This window comes from Polypterus senegalus, chromosome 10 (genome assembly GCF_016835505.1).
Source record: "Polypterus senegalus isolate Bchr_013 chromosome 10, ASM1683550v1, whole genome shotgun sequence".
NCBI lineage: Eukaryota > Metazoa > Chordata > Cladistia > Polypteriformes > Polypteridae > Polypterus > Polypterus senegalus.
This window is the reverse complement of record NC_053163.1, coordinates 166,040,749-166,058,560: the sequence shown is the minus strand read 5'-3', so window position 1 is coordinate 166,058,560 and position 17,812 is coordinate 166,040,749. Positions and strand designations below refer to the sequence as shown.

Sequence of the window (17,812 nt, the reverse complement as noted above, 5' to 3'; positions counted from 1 at the left end):
TACAAAATGAATAGAAAAATAGAAGACACAATAAAAAATAAACATTAATTAACATAGAATAAGAGTAAGGTCCGATGGCCAGGGTGGACAGGAAAAACAAAAAAAAACTCCAAAGGCTGGAGAAAAAAATAAAATCTGTTGGGTTTCCAGACCAAGAGACCGCCCAGTCCCCTCTGGGCAATCTACCTAACATAAATCAAACAGTCCTCTTTGTATGAAGGAGTGGGATTGGGTTTTGCTTTGCTTCACATGCTTTGTGCCAGGGGATTAGGCAGGGTGAAATATGTTATGGATAGACAGACAGACAACACTTTATCCCCAAGTGGAAATAAAGGCTTTATAAAAGTTCAATATTGTAACAAAGTACAACCCACTAAAAACACACAAGACCTTCTACATTGGATAATATTCTGTTAAAAGCTGCCAGTGGCGAGACTGGACGCACAGTAAAGACTTGATGTAGTTTTGCTTGAGCAGGACACAATCATGGCGGACACAAGTCTCACTTTGCTTTAGACAATCTAGGCGAGTAGGGCAGACGAGCTTGTCGAGTTAAAATGGCCTGTTGTCACAGTTGGTCTAATGTTAAAGTAAAACCAGGAATACAAGTTGGGGCAATAAAACAAATTAAAATCTGCTTGTAACCAAACTAAAACACATATATCAATTTTAAACAAATCTTTGCATTATGATAACATAATTGAAAATAAGTCTTTAAACAGTAAGGGCCAGTTTATACTTCAAGTTCAGAATGCGTACGCACATGCATCACGGCTGCCACGCGTTCCTAGTGCTCATTTGACACGTCCTCAGAAATTAATGCGACACGTCCGCGAGTTGCAGTACCAGAAAAAAAAAAAAACCAGGGTGACACAGTGTGAGCAAATTGCAACGCGACGTCAGTGTCCCTGTTTACAAATCGACATGTGACAGAAAGGTGCTATACGGATCCTACAAGATTTATGTGCGTGCCTCAATGTTTGATAAATGCTGATGAATGCTTCGATGTGGTGAAGCTAAATGGTGCTTTTATATTCAAGCGTTGCATATTCCCCAATGTAGTGATACGATGCATTTTAAAAGTCTCACATACCATCTTTATTTTTTTGCACCTTCACAACAGCATCAGAATGCACGGCAGCGTATTTCGACACAGTGAAAAGGTCTATTTTGTGAATAAAGTGGAAATTTCAGGTTTAATCTCAATGTCCACTTTAAACTCAGTTTATTTTGTCATTAAAGCAGACCGTCGTAAACGTCATCTTGAAACCGACCCAGTTGTTGGGTGCATCTGTGAATCTGGGGTTTCCTCCGGACCTGACAGCAGCGGCAAGTAGCAACAGATCACCACACCGAACACATTAAATTTATAATATTCCAGCCCTCTGCATCTACACCTGATATCACTTTCATGATGAAATGAATTAATGTATATTACATTTTGCAGATAAATCATTAACTTCATTTAAATAATGAATGCTGTTAATAATTACACACATTGGGAGGCACGGTGGCGGAGCGGTAGCGCTGCTTTCTCACAGGGAGTCCCGTCTCTGGTGTTCCCTGCCTGAAGTTTGCACGTTTTCCTGGTGGGTTTCCACACTGTGCTGCAGTTTCCTTCTAAAGACATGAAGGTCTGGGGATTTGGTGACGCCAAAATGATGTCACTATGTGTGTGTGTGTGTTTGTCTGTGTTCGCGCTTGTATTCACCTTGCGATGAGCTGATGCCCCGCCCAGGGATTTAGTTTCTGTCTCACACCCGATGCTTGCTAGAATTGGTGCGTCCCTGGATTGTTGGAGGTAGTCACTAAACATCCTTTCCAGAGATACTGTGACAACATGTCAGGAATTTAATGGATGTTTCATGCACTTCATAACACAGTGAAGCCAAACATTCTCTCACTGTGATGATATCTCGCACTGCCACCTGGTGGAATCTTCCAGATTTACGTAAAGTACACACGCAAGTATAAATAAGTACAACATTTGCACAGCAATAGGGTCCGCTGAAGCGTGTGTCGCATCACGTGAACTATAAACCCGGCCTAATGCTCCAATTGATTAGCTGCCAATCAGCTAATTTTTACTTGAAATGACCATCAGTAATGTACAAACTGAGCGATCACAAAACATTATTTTAGTATCCAATTTTAAAAACTTCCCACTAATGAAGTGGTAGTGATCCTTTACACTAATTACTATGGTATTACGGCACCTGAGGAAGTATACAGACTTTAGAAGAGAGAGCAGACTTGATGACTGCAATACAATTTATTTCTGTAGAGCCAAAAATCACACAAGAAGTCCCGTGATGGGCTTTAACAGGCCCTGCTTATTGATGATTGGCTCACACAATAAAGAAACTGGAGCAATAAACTGAGAAAAAGGAATCTGTGGAGTCAATCTGTGCACGGAGAGGACTGGCAGACACTTGTGTTGTCCAAGAACAGAGAGGCACATCTTTGTCAAAAACTGCCCTTTATGAACACTTTGTTTTGTTGACCGTTTTAATAAAAGCACTGTTTCACTTTTTACCATCCCCTTGCTTAACTGCCTTGACTGACTAGCTCACTCAGTAACATTATCGAAGGTGTTTGGTTCAAGGGCTTCAAAAAAAAATCAGATGGGACTGTGGAGCCAGAACCCGCATCGTCACAGGATGACTTTACCTTAGGCAGGCACTTAACTTGGCAGGTGGGCCGTGGCACCAAGAGCCACGTTAGAGGGTTCAAACCATCCCAAGAGGAAAACCCACTTCAGACCATTCCTGATGCACTCTTCACTTTTCTTTCTGGCTACTGCAATGCTTCAAAAGTCTCCTGTCACAAATCTAATCTAACAATGGTTTGATACACTATAAAAACAATAGCTTACCACTATTATGCATTAAAAAGAAAACTGGGAAAATGATCAACCACCACCAAAGTTAGCAGCTTAAGTAGCCTTTCAAAATGTCTACAATGTATTAAGTCCTACTTGCAAACCAATGCAAAGCTATTTATTTAGTGATTCAATACAAATATAAAGTGAGCAAAGACAAATACCCATTTGTATTCACATTTTAAAAGATAATCAGCCTAGAATGCACTCAGCTCAGCTCAGGTGTCAAGATGTGGTGTTCTATAGATCCTCTATAGCTCCTGCAGTCAACCAACAGATCCGATTAAAACAAAAACCAACCCACTTGATAACTTATGACGATCGTCATTATCGGTACTTTTAAGTCCTTATAGTAGGGGTGTCAAACTCATAGCTCACAATCAGGATCAGGGCCCTCATCCTCAAAGATCAAAACAGGTTTCAAAACATTCAACTTTGTGCAAAGAGTTATGGGAATTTAGCACAAACTACCAAGCCATGATGGTGAAGCAGAAACCTTGATAGCCTTTAAGGCGGCTCTGAATGAGCTGCTCGGGCAGCTGTAAACAAGTGAGCTTCATGGGATGAATGGTCTCCTCTCATTTGTCAAATTTCTTATACAACACTAGCTGCGTAAAAAAAAAACAACTGAAATGTAGAGATGTCAGGTAACTGAAATGAACTACTTTGGGCGTCTCTCTTCTCGGAGGTTTCGTTTTGCTGACGTGCCTGCTTTGCTAGTGCATTAGGAGCTAAGCGACGGTCTTTCTTCAGAGGTTTCCTTTTGCCGAAGTGCTGGTCTTGCTTGTGTATCCATGGAAGAGGAGCCCTTACCCCGACTCCACCTCTCACTTCCGGGCTGGACAGACAAACGCACACACACACACTTCCATGCGTAGACATTTATATACAAGATACGGCATTGGTTTTCTCAAAGAGCTCCATGAACGTGCATTTTAAAATACAGATTGTATCCATATTTAATTGATTTTTATCTTCGGTGTCTGCTGGTGTCGATCAGCCAGCACAGCTCACCACAGCTAGTTGCCTCAAGTTAGAATGGACACCGGCTGCTCAACACACCACTCTGCCATAGAGCCCTTTAGAGGTTTAGCACAATGCCAAAGACGTGACAGTTTCACAAAGGAGATGGCTACACGACTTCATACAAACGTTTAACAAAGTTAAAGCCGTGTAGGTGTCAGGGTTGGCCATCTTTAAAACGGCTTACGTGACTGTTGTTGACTCACAAAAAAAATTCTTCTTTCATTTCCACCAACTTGATTATTTTGCCTGGAAAGGAAACAGGTCTGCATTTCCACTTGTGTTATGTGAGGCCACGATCTGTCACTGCTGGACTCCAAAAGGTGTCAGTGTGACCCGTAACCTTTACATGTTTTTTTTTTTTTAAATTTGGTGAAGGGCCATCCAATCGTGATGCATGCTAATGTGGGTGTAAGCGGATGTCCTTTGCTTTAGCTGCAGATTCTCGTCACTATCCCTCTAATTTATGTGCGAATGTCATTTTTTCCACTCACTACTGCTTTAGGTTTGATGGTTTTTAGCACCTTTCTAGCCAAGAAAAGAAAATCTAATAATGAGGGAAGGCAGTCTGAAGAAAGATGCGAGGTAGAATGTAGAACTGTGATCAATCAGAAAAAGGTACCCCGTGTATATCTCTCTATTATATAAAAAGATCTTGGGACGAGACCTGTTCAAAGAGAAGACACGTGACTTTCTCAGAGAGATACATTCAAGTCCCACGAGACAAGACTTTGTGCAAAGAGGTTTAAAACACGCCCGGGGCCGGAAATAAAAGACAAAGAGATGATGACAAATTAGAATATCGTAAAGAATTTAAAAACATTGGTGCGATACACATGCAGAGCAGGTTAGAGATAATGGAAGTAGGAAAATTCGAAAGTCTCAAAAAAAATGAGTGTAAATTGTGTCACATTAGCACAAAGGGAAATTACGCAGTAAAATAACGGAGCAGCAAAGAGAGATCGAATATATTGTTTGGATTTAAACTAAGTCAGAGACTTGTAGATCGTCTAATTCGTGTTGCCAGGAGGGGCACTTCCATCTCTCAATTAAAAAAAAAATAGAAAATTTTTCTCTTCAAAGGGCGCACCTCGGGAGTGAGACCCCCAGCAGAAGCAGAGGATGTCTGGGGGAGAAGAGAGACAAAAGGACAGCTGCTGTACAGGCTTTTAAACGTTCAAAGCGCCGCACAAGATGCAGATCACGCGGTATGATAGCAGCAGCTGACCGTGCAAAGAGGAGGTAAAAAAAAAAAAAATTCGTTTCCCATTGTATCACCGTTTAAGAGGGGGTTTCAGGGGTTTATTTTTTATTGTGTCTTCTATTTCTCTATTCATTTTGTAAAGCACTTTGAGCTACATTTTTTTTGTATGAATATGTACTATATAAATAAATGTTGATTGATTGATTGATTGATTCAGAGGAGCGACCGTGTCTCCTTGGGGTGCGTTTAGCCCCTTCTTCACAATGTGGGCAGCAGAGATATGAATTGGCGGCGCATAGCACAGACCCTCCGGGGGTCGTCGGGTAGGTTGGGAGAATGGGGAGTGAAGTGAGCAGGGGGCAAAGTTTTTGTAAGGAAAATGTGGTGCTAATTGCCCGCTGACATATTTTTGCCTGAGCTAGATATAAAGTGTTATTTTTGGCCCTCAATAAAAATGAATCTGAAATCTGTGGCTTATTAGCATTGTATGTTATGAAAGTTTTCTCTCAACAAATTCTGGGAATATTAGCTGTTCAAATAATACCTGCTACAGATTAATGCTTCTTCATTTAGGGAATAAAAACAAAAAAATAAAACCACCACCTAACAGAGCTACAACAGTTTATACAGACTGGCAACCTGCCAACTGAGAGCTTTATAGACTATTTCAGATAAATTATCAAAAATATATACCAAAACAAAATTCACAACAGTTTAGTAAATCACTGCATGTATAATTTATGAAAGAGTTTAGAACATTCACTCATCAACTGCAATATAAACATGAAAGAAAGTAAAAATGGGAAGACAAAAAGAGAAGTGGAAGGATTCCACAAGTGGTTCATCATTTACAGTGTTTGTTTAAAAACGTCAACATTTCCAAGAGTGAAGCAGCACAAGTGAGTAATTACATGTGGCTGGCTGCTTTTATTACTCGGCTAACAAAATCCATCAAACCAACAAGCTTCAGCCACAGTGGAGACGGGCAGAACATCAAATCCTGCTGGGACAAATAGAGTCTACCTGAACCCCTAAATCATTATTAACAGGCCCAAGCTCAACTGTCCTATTCAAAAGAGATTCCACATGGCTATTGGTTGTTTACGTGAAGAAAAATTTTCTACCATTTGTACAAAATCTGCCCTTAAATTTCCAATCACGTTCCTGTGAATTGATTCTAAAGTAACAACTGGGATCTGCTTTGCTCATTCTCATCATAGTTTTAAACACTTCAATCTCGTCAGCTCTTAAATCGCCATTTGCTTAAACTAAGAAAGATCAACTCCTTCAACCCCTCCTCATAGCTCAGGGAACGATTAAATGAACAAATTCATTAAAATACCTCACCCTTTCAAGAAAGGAACAAAGGGCGTTTTACTTTTATTTACTAAAAACACACAGACTACAGAGTGTATTCTAGACTTACTGGCCCTGAGTGATCAATCAAATCAGCCAACGGCTTTCTTCCTATTCTTCTGAAGTGACTCCAAAAATTAACTTGGATGATGAAAGATGCAAAACATTTAAAAAAGAAAAAGAAAATCACAACTGTAGTGTGCTGGCAAGCTTTAGGTTTCAGTTATGTGTCGGGCTGCTCCCCTTGGAACGCACAATGTCGCTTGTCTATACATAAAGTGCTTACCTGTACATGTGTGAGCGAACGCACACACACACTCCCACCTGCACAGAGCTGAGCATTTTCATGGATTTTAAAATTTGCCGCCATGTAACAGCTGCCTTTCACCACACCAGTTTATTAATCAACTTCAATTTTGACTTTAAGCAGAGAGAGATAGATAGAGAGATAGAGAGATAGATACTAAAGACGCCATGTCATATTCCCAGTCTACTGTCAGAAATATCCACATGAGCATTCTCTTTTACATAAAATCCCCATTAGTAAAAGGTTTATAAAAAAAGGGTTGAATTTATTATGAATTTGCTTAAACTTAAAGACAAGTCAACATGAGATCGTACACCCCAAGGATGTATTGTCATCTTTCCCAAAATCTTCATATTTGTTACATAAATACTTGAAAACATTCCAAGAAACTAAGTGGAGCACAAGAACCGTTTCAGGTAACTTAAAACAGTCATTCGGGTTTCATAAGGAAACAGGACACTAAACAACACTAAAGAAACAAGACTCCATTTACACCACCAGGTCTCACTGCCCAAACCAGAATTGGTGAAGAAGTCTGACCACACGTTCACATTACATGGTCTAGTCGTGGTCGAACATATTTAGCTTAAGTGAGACATAACTGCTGCAAATACATTGTGAGGTACCATGCAGGTATGGGATAAACATAGCGCTGCTGATGCTGTTCAATTTTCTGTTTCAGAAGCAGAGTCTTTTTTTTTTTTTTTTCGAAATATGGCGAGATTATTTGATTATGCTGACCTCTTTTGGAAGTCACTTTGGATAAAAGTGTTTGCTAAGCAAATGCATGTTCTGCTGTGAATTTTCCTTCTCCGTTCTGAGAAGACATTTCAGGACTGCATACACTGCAGGATATTCGCTGCTTTGATGACACTGAATGGCAGAACGACGTTCAATTTAGACAAACGACTCCATATATGTATACTAAAAATTGTTTCCTCACTGCACCACTGATCATTTGCACAACTCTTTTTATGGGTTACATGATGCATAACATACACACACTCTCTCTTATATATAAACATCTACGTGTGGAAGCGTGTGCATCTGTCTGGCTCGGACACGAGAGGTGGAGTCGGGGTTAGGGCTCCGCCTCCGAGGAAACAGAAAACTCGCTTAGCCGCTAATAACACAAGTGAGGCGACCACGTCAGCAAAATGAAACCTCAGAAGAAAGACAAAGGCGCTTAGCTGCTGACATCGGCAAAATGGTATCCCTTTGACTTTTCCTCCCGCTGCTAATGCACAAGCAAGGAGAGTATGTCTGCAAAACGAATCCTCCTAGGAGAGAGATGCCCAGATTAGTTCCTTTCAATTACCTGACATTTCTACACTTCAATTATTTTTCCTCACAATTTCAATAGTTCTAGGATGTGTGGCTTTTTACAGCATGGGCTTACACAGCTAGTATTTTATATATCTATAGACAACGCCCGCCGTAGCATACGGCAGTGCAAGAATAGGAACAGAAAATGGTGAGAAAGGAATTCAATCTACTGCCCTGTCGTAGTGAGAGTACATTGCCTTTGTCAACCGTTTATGTCAAGAAATAACCCAGTTAAGGAACAGACGTTTGCTGGATCCCAGAAATAGAGATGACGTTGCACAAAAACCCATCGACAGAGAAGATACTGTCATTCATTTTATAACAAAGGCTTTGGAAACAACCGTCGCAGTATAATGAAAATAGCAAGGAGCGAAACCAATGCCAATGGTCGAGAGAGTACCCTTCCTGTAGCAGTCTACAGAAAAGACTCCCAGCCGCAGACATGGCCGAAGTGACAGGTCACGTGGTCAGGCTAGATATAAGGCGGTGACGTGACACTAATGGGGTCATGAGAGAGGAGCGGGCAACGCGGTAATCCGAAGGAGGAATAGGTATCGAGAAAAGTGGCGTGGGGTGTATGGGAAGCTGCAGGCAGCGTGGGGAAGGGTTTGGAAGAGGAGGAATAGGAATCGAGAAATGCCGTGTGGCTGCGTGTGGGGGGACTGGTTTTGAAGAGGAAGCAGGACGAACCAGAAGAAAGAGAAATAAGATATAGATTTAGATTGAGAGAGATAGATATACATCTCATCCCTCGCGGCTTTGCCCGAGTATTAGTGAAACAGGACAGTGAGGAGGGCCCCACCAAGCTCTCTACTCCGGACGTCTCTCTTCCCCTTCCCTGCCCCCCAGCCTCTCTCTCGGATTTGCGCTAATAAATCGGCACCACAAGTGAACTGTGATACATCACGTGATGAGAAAGTCACAAAATCAACCAGAATGTTCAAGCAAATTATAGAGAAAAATCACATCTGAATCTGTTAAGTTCTCTCGTGAAAAATGAATTTCGCGCTTGGACCATGAAATTTTGAAAACTGTTTCTTAGCAAGCACCTATGGGCCAAGGGTAACCTAAATTCCAAATTTCAAGTCCTAAGTCCTCATGGTGCGACAGATTTCATGATGAGTGAGTCAGTTGTATTTGACAGACAGACAGACATAAAAGGAATTCAACACCAAACAGAAAAGTGGGCCTGTGTTTGGGGGGTAGAATAAAAAAATAAATAAACCACCACCCTCAGGCAACTCATGTGCTGGACATGTTAAAAATCGAAGTTAGATCATAACAGAGTGGTAGCATCAATGCAGTCCATGACTAAAGCCTGAAGGCTGAATGAGTCACCTCCATGAACATCTGGTTCATATCACAGCAGGTACTAATCGAAACGAAATGAAGAGTCTGAAAAACACCAAATCAAATGAATGCCTTCCAGCAACGTACATATCATGTGCCTATCTGCGATGAACTAGGAAGGAGAGCAGGCCATTATCGATCGGTATTGTCTTAAAAGCTAGCAAGATGCACAAGCACCACACGGCGGAGACTACATGCTGCTTTCAAAAATAGCAGTGAGATAGATACACAAAAAAGAAATATTACCTGCACACTAAATATACAGTTCCTCACTTTTACATTAGAGATTATACTTTCTTTGTCCACAATGGGGAAATGAAAATTTTAAAGAAGTTTCTAAAAATAAAATGTCTAAATTGACCTTTTCTCGAAGATTAAATGGGCTCAGGGTCCTAAATAAAGACTGCGTTCAGAGTGCTGGGAGTTTTCAAAGTAAAACACAGGCTGAAGTGTTTAAAAAAAAAAAAAAATGTGCCGAGAAACTGAGATGTCATTATATCCATTAACTCTGCCAAAATCTCCAGGGTCGATCCACAGAAGACATTTGCCTTGTAATATAAATAGGGACTTTAATAATTTTATAAAAAAAAACATTTAAAAACTAAGGCTCCCCAAAAAACTGCAAGTTATTTCTTCATTGTATCCAATGCCTCCCTTCCTCTTCCATTCTTTTCTAGATAAGTAACATCTTTTTTTGTTAATTTTACAGTTCACTTAACTCATGAAACAGGAAAAGGGTGCTGAACCATCCAAGCATTTGACTAACTTCATACTGGGAATTCATTTCGACGTCAGCAGTGACTTTCAGGCGCATCTGTCCACAAATTCATCAATGTGTCAAAACATTGACCTTTACTGACCAATTTCATTGAAAAATATCATAAGTGTGACATATAGGGACATTGAGACATGGCTAGAGAGACATTGTGACACCAGTTGGTGTTTTTGCATTATATGTGAATACCTAAACATGGAGGGGAGAGCCTAAACACTGACTGCCATTGCAGATCAACACTAACTATGCAGGTGGACCGACAAGCAGCACCTCTGCATGCCTCATTACTACGCACAGGGAAGCGCGACTATATTTAGAGTCACTTTTACCAGCAGTGGTGAGAATGCATGCAGTGTCAAGAACGATAAATCAACAAAGCGGTGTGCTGGAACAGAAACCAGCAGACACAGCAGTCCGGTCAACCAGCAAGGCCAATCTGTGATAAAGAAACGCAGCTCTGCACGCGCAACAAGACAAGCCACGCGAGTGAGCTGTCAGCACAAATCCCTGGGGTGAAGCAGCCTAACAACTGGCCGTGAAAACACCCAGCCTGTCCTCGCAAGGCAGTAGCACTAAACCACAATGGCTCGTTTCAAACTCCCATGAAGGTGAATGCTGGATTACTGGTAGTATGATATTTTCTAAGAGGCCTGACCCACATAACAGTGACCAGGTTTAATCCAATGGCAGGAGCATTAGCCACAAGATAGGAAGTAACCTTGGATGGATTACAGACCTACTACCAAAATGATCATTGTTGTTACATTCATTGTGACTTTCATTTCTATGACAACTAGAACACGAGAACAATAAGACAATAAGAACTGGCCAATCTACACATTCCTATCCACTCCCTACTCCCTATCACAGTACTTGACATTTTATTTCCATGGCTTTATGGTGCACATTGGAAACGGTTGCCATTGTACCCTGTGTACTTTTCAAAGTACTAGGGGGCTTCACTCGCCAAAACTCCCCCACCCACCCGCGCTTCATGCCAGTCACTCGGCATCTCTGCCACTTGCGTATGTGGACTGAACTTCCAAACAATTCTCGAAGATACACCTGTTCATTAGGAAAGGCACAATACTTTTCCTTGAGGGCAACACAAATTAGACAATCTACAAGTCTCCGACTTTAAGTTTAAATCCGAACAATATACTCAATCTGTTTTTGCTGTTCTGTTTTTTTCACCGAGTAATAATTTCCATCTGCACTAATGCGATTACTATCATTTTTTTGAGACTTTTGAATTTTCGTACTTTCATTATCTGTAACCTGCCTTGCATGTGTATTGCGCCAACGTTTTTAAATCTCTTTATGACACTCTACTTTGTCATCTACTCTTTGTCTTTTATTTCCGGCCCCGGGTGTGGTTAAATCTCTTGGCACAAAGTCTCATCTCAGTGGACGTTAAAGTATCTCTCTTAAAAAGTCGCATCTCGTCCCAGCCTAAAAAGTCGCATCTCGTCCCAGGATTTTTTTATTATAATGGAGAGATTTGGCCATTAAGTTTTAAATGCAATTATTCCAGTGTTTGACTTTGATAGGGGAGCAGGCATCTATCTTAAAAGCAACACGCAGACGGTGGAAACCTACACTAGGTCAGCTTTCAGTGACACTACCTTATAGAGCCCATTTTTGTGCCAGCGGTGAGCATCGTGACTGTGTTTTGGCCAGAGTGATGAAAATGACTTGTGCACAAGAAAAGAAGAAAACCATTTTTGGTGAAGGCATTCCATCCAGTGTTGTGCACCTAGCACAATGAAATGGCCAAAGGCCACGCAGCAAAGAATATAACATAACAAAAATGAACAGGAGCCAGGGCAGCAAACCAAAACCTCAACACCGAGATTTCACTCAGTTCCTTTCTTTCAGAAAATACTCTTTCATGTCCAATACTCATGGTGTGTCACCATCTATTTCAAGTTAGGGGAAACTGCATCTAAACCATTTCATTTTCATATATTACCAGTCGGATAGAACACTAAAATATTTTAGTAGTGCAAGCCACCGTGTACTTTACAGAACATCACCTTTTCAGAAGTAAGTATTGTAGTCATTAGGTTGCTGCATGAAGATCTAATTCTTTTCCCACTTCACCTGCCACGTGTGGAGTTTGCCAGACCACTGTGAATCTGGACAGTGCTTAAGATGAGCTACCTATTCGCATATCCATCTGCTTCTAATGTTAAGGGTCACATGGAACCACTGACTATCACAGATGAAATGAATACCAAGTGGAAAAAAAAAAATCTTGGGTAGGAACACTGAAGAACAGATCAACACTCAGTCAACCTGGGTCAATCAAGAGTTACCAAACAACCCAAGACACACACATGAAGGAAACCTGGACCACCTGGAGAAAACTCACTCAGACAGGAAGAACATGGAAATTCCACAATCAGGGAGTACCCTGGCAACTAACTACTTTTAAATAAAACTACAAAATTATACCAATGTTTACAATATGGCTCACCCTTATAAGGCAAACAGATTTATAAAGATATAAAGAGGTGGAAATATTTTCAATCTCTCTATTATAAAAATAAAAAATCTTGGAAAGCTTGGAAGGAGACGATACGTGATCTTCTCGGAAGACAATATGATGTTCCGTGACACAAGGCAGGGAGACAGAAGGACAGCTGCTGTACAGGCTTTTAAAATGATCAACGCGCAGCACGACGAGCAGAACATGCAGCTCAGAGGCAGCAAAAAGACAGCAGCTGATCAGACTACATCTCCTTGGGGGTGGGCAAGCGAAGCGAGCAAGGGGGCAAAGCCCCCCTAGTATATCTATATCTCTAGATTGATAGATCGAGATGATAGATATATAGAGAGAGAGATATACAGATATCAATATCTATATATATAAATATCTATATATAGGAGATGATAGATAGATCAAGATGATAGATAGATCTAATGCAAAAAAAGAATAATAATGTGTAAATTGCATGCGTGTCTGCTCATTTATGTGTGTGTGTTTTGAATTCTTTTCTCTCCAACGCATTTGGGTCTCTCTTTGATGCGCTGCTCTTTCTTCTTTGTATACTCGTTGACGTGCCATCTAGAACGTATAAAATTTTTAAGAGCTGAGAGCACATGAAGCATGTCTGCCAAAAGCATTCCAATAACTGAGAGGTTAGATGTCTGTGATCTTGCTTTAAATGGGTTGTTCTCGTGGGACGTTAAAGTGTTTTTCCAAGAAGGTCACGTATCAACCCAAGATTTGTTTTATATAATATATATATATATATATATATATATATATATATATATATATACACACACACACACACACATATATATACACACACACACACACATATATATACACACACACACACACACACACATATATATACACACACACACACACACACATATATATACACACACACACATATATATACACACACACACATATATATACATACACACACACACTGGAATGATTGACTAGTAGATGATACATGATGTTCATGTTAAGATCATGAAAGACAAAAGAACTGCGAGATGAAAGAGAATGGGCAAAAAAACCAAACAGTAGTGTAAAGGGAAGCAGCACACACAGATAGAGGTGTCTCAGTGCACATCATTCAATGCACAAAACGTAGATTTACACAATAATGGAACACACACTATAAGAATCTGTGGACCCGCATTTAAACTTCAAAGAAAACACAATTCAGTCAGGTGTATATTTATGATGACGGAGAAGCGATCACAACGTAAGCAGCAGAGACAGAAAGTAGGAAAAAGGACAGCGGCTGCAAAGGCTTTAAAAAGATCGAAGGGCAGCACGACAGCAGCAAAAACCAAGACTGGAATCTCTGTGACTTCTCATTAGCAGCATGGTACCCACACCAGTCCTCTCTATTATGAGAATCTGACATGAACAACCACCTCCAAAAACTTACTAGACCAAAACCAATCTTCACCAGAAGTAGTAAACTATACCTGCTTATGAGAACTGCAACTTCAAACTAACAAAGACTTTATAAAATAAGACTGGATAGAGAAATGTTTTGGGTTTACCCTTCTGCTTTCCAGGAGCATCAGAAACAAAAAGGAACATCAAAGTGTTTGATAGAAACTGGTTAAGCTGCGGGCATTCACAGCACTGTGCTGTACAAGGAATGAATGATCCGGTCTTGAATTTGCTAAAGCGCCAGTTTAATATTTCATCACATTTGAACATCCATGCCAAACACACGACGCTCTCTCTGCTATGGTTTGGAAAATGCAACTATGGCAGCACCTCACACAACACTTGATTCAGAATCAGTTCTCTTACCACAAAGCAGTAAAAGTGAGACGGAGTTCAAAATGACTGCTGCGTATTACACAGCAAAGGATGAATGCAGCACTTTTCCCACATGGTGTATGTTTATTCTGCAAACCACCACAGTACTTTTCAAATGCCACTTAAATGTTTTTTGGGCAGCAAGGCAGCACAGTGCCTCACAGACTGAGTGCCCTTGGTTCAAACCATAGGCATTGCTGGCATTCTGCACAGTCTTCATGGGTTTTCCTCACACTACACCTAAAGACATGAAGGTCAGGTGGACGGTTTATTTCAAACTCACCCTGTGCACGTATGAAGGGTCTGCCATGGATATATTACCTTGGCAGGGTTTCTTTTTGCAGTCATATGCCCAATGTTATTAGGATAGCAGCCCCCACAGTCTCGCCAGGGCTTGGAGGGGAGGCCAGCCAGGAAAGCGTTTACCCCATGGACACGGGGTGCAAGGATCACAATGCCACAGTGCAGAAAAAACACTGCTATCCCTCAGATGAGACATAAAGCCAAGGTCCTGACTTCCTGTGGATGTCACTGGGTATCCTTTGAAAAGAGCAGGGTGTTCTACCAATGTCCTGGAGAAACTGTCCCTAACTGGCCATCTCTGTCACCAACTAATAGCTAACATGTGGCGAGTGTACTGGCACAAGAATGGCTGCTGTTGCATCACCGCATGGATGGCTGCACATTGGTGGTGGTTGTTCAACTGGCTCCCTATTATTATCTATGTAAAGTACTTTGAATATCTAGAAAAGAAGTGAAGTTCACCTCCAATAGCACAGTACATACAGTATAGTACAGCCTAGCAAGGCATAAAAATCTGATCTTCCAGTAAAGCCGGACAGCCAGGGTAATCAATAACATTGGAAAAGATGATTCAGGATATGTGGCCAATTAGGAAAAATTATAACCGATCAACTTTTATAGTCATATATACCAAATACGGTATTATGTTAAGAATAAAATTCCAAACTTTCAGAGTAAGCCTTGCACAAAACAAGCATCAACTAACAATTACTGGTACAAATAACAATAGAGAGGTGCAACAATACAGAAAACTAAATACTAAATAACCAAGTAGAAAATACTAGGCAAAGGCTAACGACATGCAGCTTAGAATCGTAACGAGGTAGAATAAGGCAGTCTATGAATACAATGACAAGTCTTAAATGGAGTTGTCACTTTAACAGTTCAGGAGTTAAGCAATTAAGATGTCAAAGACGATTTCAAGGGTCTATGAAAATGTACAAGACCTCGGAAAAAAAAAAATCACAGTTCTAATATGTACAGAGTGCTCTTCACCTTAGACTTTGAAAGGCAATATATAAAAGATAAATGGAACTTATTTGTTCCAAGCGGGAAATTTCGCTCCCCCCCCCATGTAAAATGCAAGATAAAGATTATTCATGTGACGCTTTATTGGGACCACTTTACGGGTTTTTAAGAGCAAAGACATTTTTAAGGACATCACTCTTTTCTTCAGTTTAACAAACCGAAACCCCTAAAATTCAAACAGACAAGTCAGTACTTCAGTCAAGTAGCCAGAACTGAAACTGATTTTTTAAACTCATAAGGCATCAACTTTAAAGGTTTCAGAAGCCACAGAAACGGCGCGTTAAAGACGGAGTTTGAATTTAGTGTCTTCCCAGTGAACATTTTCTCCAGGCAGAATCAAACCGTTCCAGGAACAAAAGCGACACCAAGACATATTGTCAACCGAAGACGCTATTCTGCCGTTGTCAGGGCAACAAAATCACGCGTCCATTCACAGGCTGTACGGGGGCACCCCGAACAACGGAGCCTCACATACCCGCCGCCCTACCGCTGTCAGTGAAGCGGAGTGCACATCCCACCCCAAACCATTAACGGAATGGTCACGGTTCGGGCCAACTGTACCAAAAATAAATAGAAAGCGAACCGTCCGCTTACCTCCTTGCCGACAGCCGTGGGCATATCGCTCGTAGAACACCGGCCGAGTCCACACACAGGACCGTGGGGTAACAAGGCCGGTACTCGTTCCAGCGGGTGACGCTAATCTCCGAGACTGTGAACGTTCACTGGCGTCGCTGGTGCGTCAGCCACAAACTACTACATAAATCTCTGTGTCCTTCTGGTTTGTCTTCTTTCTTGCTCCGTATGACCGGACGCCGAAATAAACAGATTGCCCAGTTCTATTCTCCGGCTTTGACTCACACGTCCTCGGCGAACGCAGCTGTAGCGGCAGAGTGACCGGGAGACGACCGTTTAGCGTCCTCGTCTCCAGCGCGTGTATCACAATAAGAGTCCCTATGGGTGACAAATACCTTGCGTCGGTTACTCTTTACCCGCCAGCGACGCTCGCTTTCCCCGCGCCTACCTCACCCAAGCCAGTCAGAAACTGTTAATCACCGCCATTAAACAACAGCTAAGCTGCCGTGGACAGGAAGTCTACCGAGCCAGCGCGCGAGAAATCGCGGGACTTTCTAAACGTCGCGTGACTTTGGGCGTGTTTATCTGTTGACCTCATCAAGATGGCACCGAGAAGCAGCTGAAGAGCCGCGCCATCATGGGTGAGTGTTGACGCGTGTACTCTGAGGTAACCTGCATGTTGAGTATTACAACGGTATTATGTATGTATTCATATAGTCATCTTCCATTCATAAAACCATCATTTTAAAAGGGTTGAAACTCTTTTCTGGGAGTTTTGTTCTTGTCTTCTTAGGGAGTCAAGGCTGGGGGGCTGTCAAATCTTGGGCCCATTTAAACCCATTGAAGAATTCATTGTGTAATTTTGGACTATGCCATCCATCCATTATCCAACCCGATATATCCTAACTACAGGGTCACAGGGGTCTGCTGGAGCCAATCCCAGCCAACACAGGGCGCAAGGCAGGAAACAAACCCTGGGGAGGGCACCAGCCCACCGCAGTTTTGGACTATACAAGAAAAATACATTTTTGTTGTTGATTTTCTGGAACCCATATTCAAGTCAGGATTACATTTCTACATATATGAGCCTGAGGCTCTGCACTCGCCCACCCCAATGTTACCTAGTTTTATATGATAATTTGCCAATATGATTACCTACTTGGTATACAGAATAAAGAACAATTTTGAGGTTTCCAATTGTATGTCTTCATCAATGCTCAGAAAATACACAAGTGACATTAATGGTATAACTAAAAGACCCCTCTTTCCCTTCTGCTTTTCATACAGCCATTTAATATTTTATTGGAACTAACTGCACAGATTTTCTTTTTACTGAACACCAGAGGTTTACTGTCTTTAGAATCTGTCGAGACTGG

At 41.3% G+C, this 17,812-nt stretch overlaps 1 protein-coding gene across 1 annotated transcript in view; it reads right to left on the bottom strand.

Moving 5' to 3' along the window:
* cep350 (centrosomal protein 350) overlaps nucleotides 1-16,960 on the bottom strand; it is a 99,817-nt gene extending 82,857 nt beyond the window's left edge. The window contains 1 exon segment of the mRNA XM_039767314.1: nucleotides 16,458-16,960. The gene's annotated coding sequence lies outside the window, so the exon portion shown is untranslated.
* Between the last annotated feature and the right edge of the window lie 852 nt (nucleotides 16,961-17,812).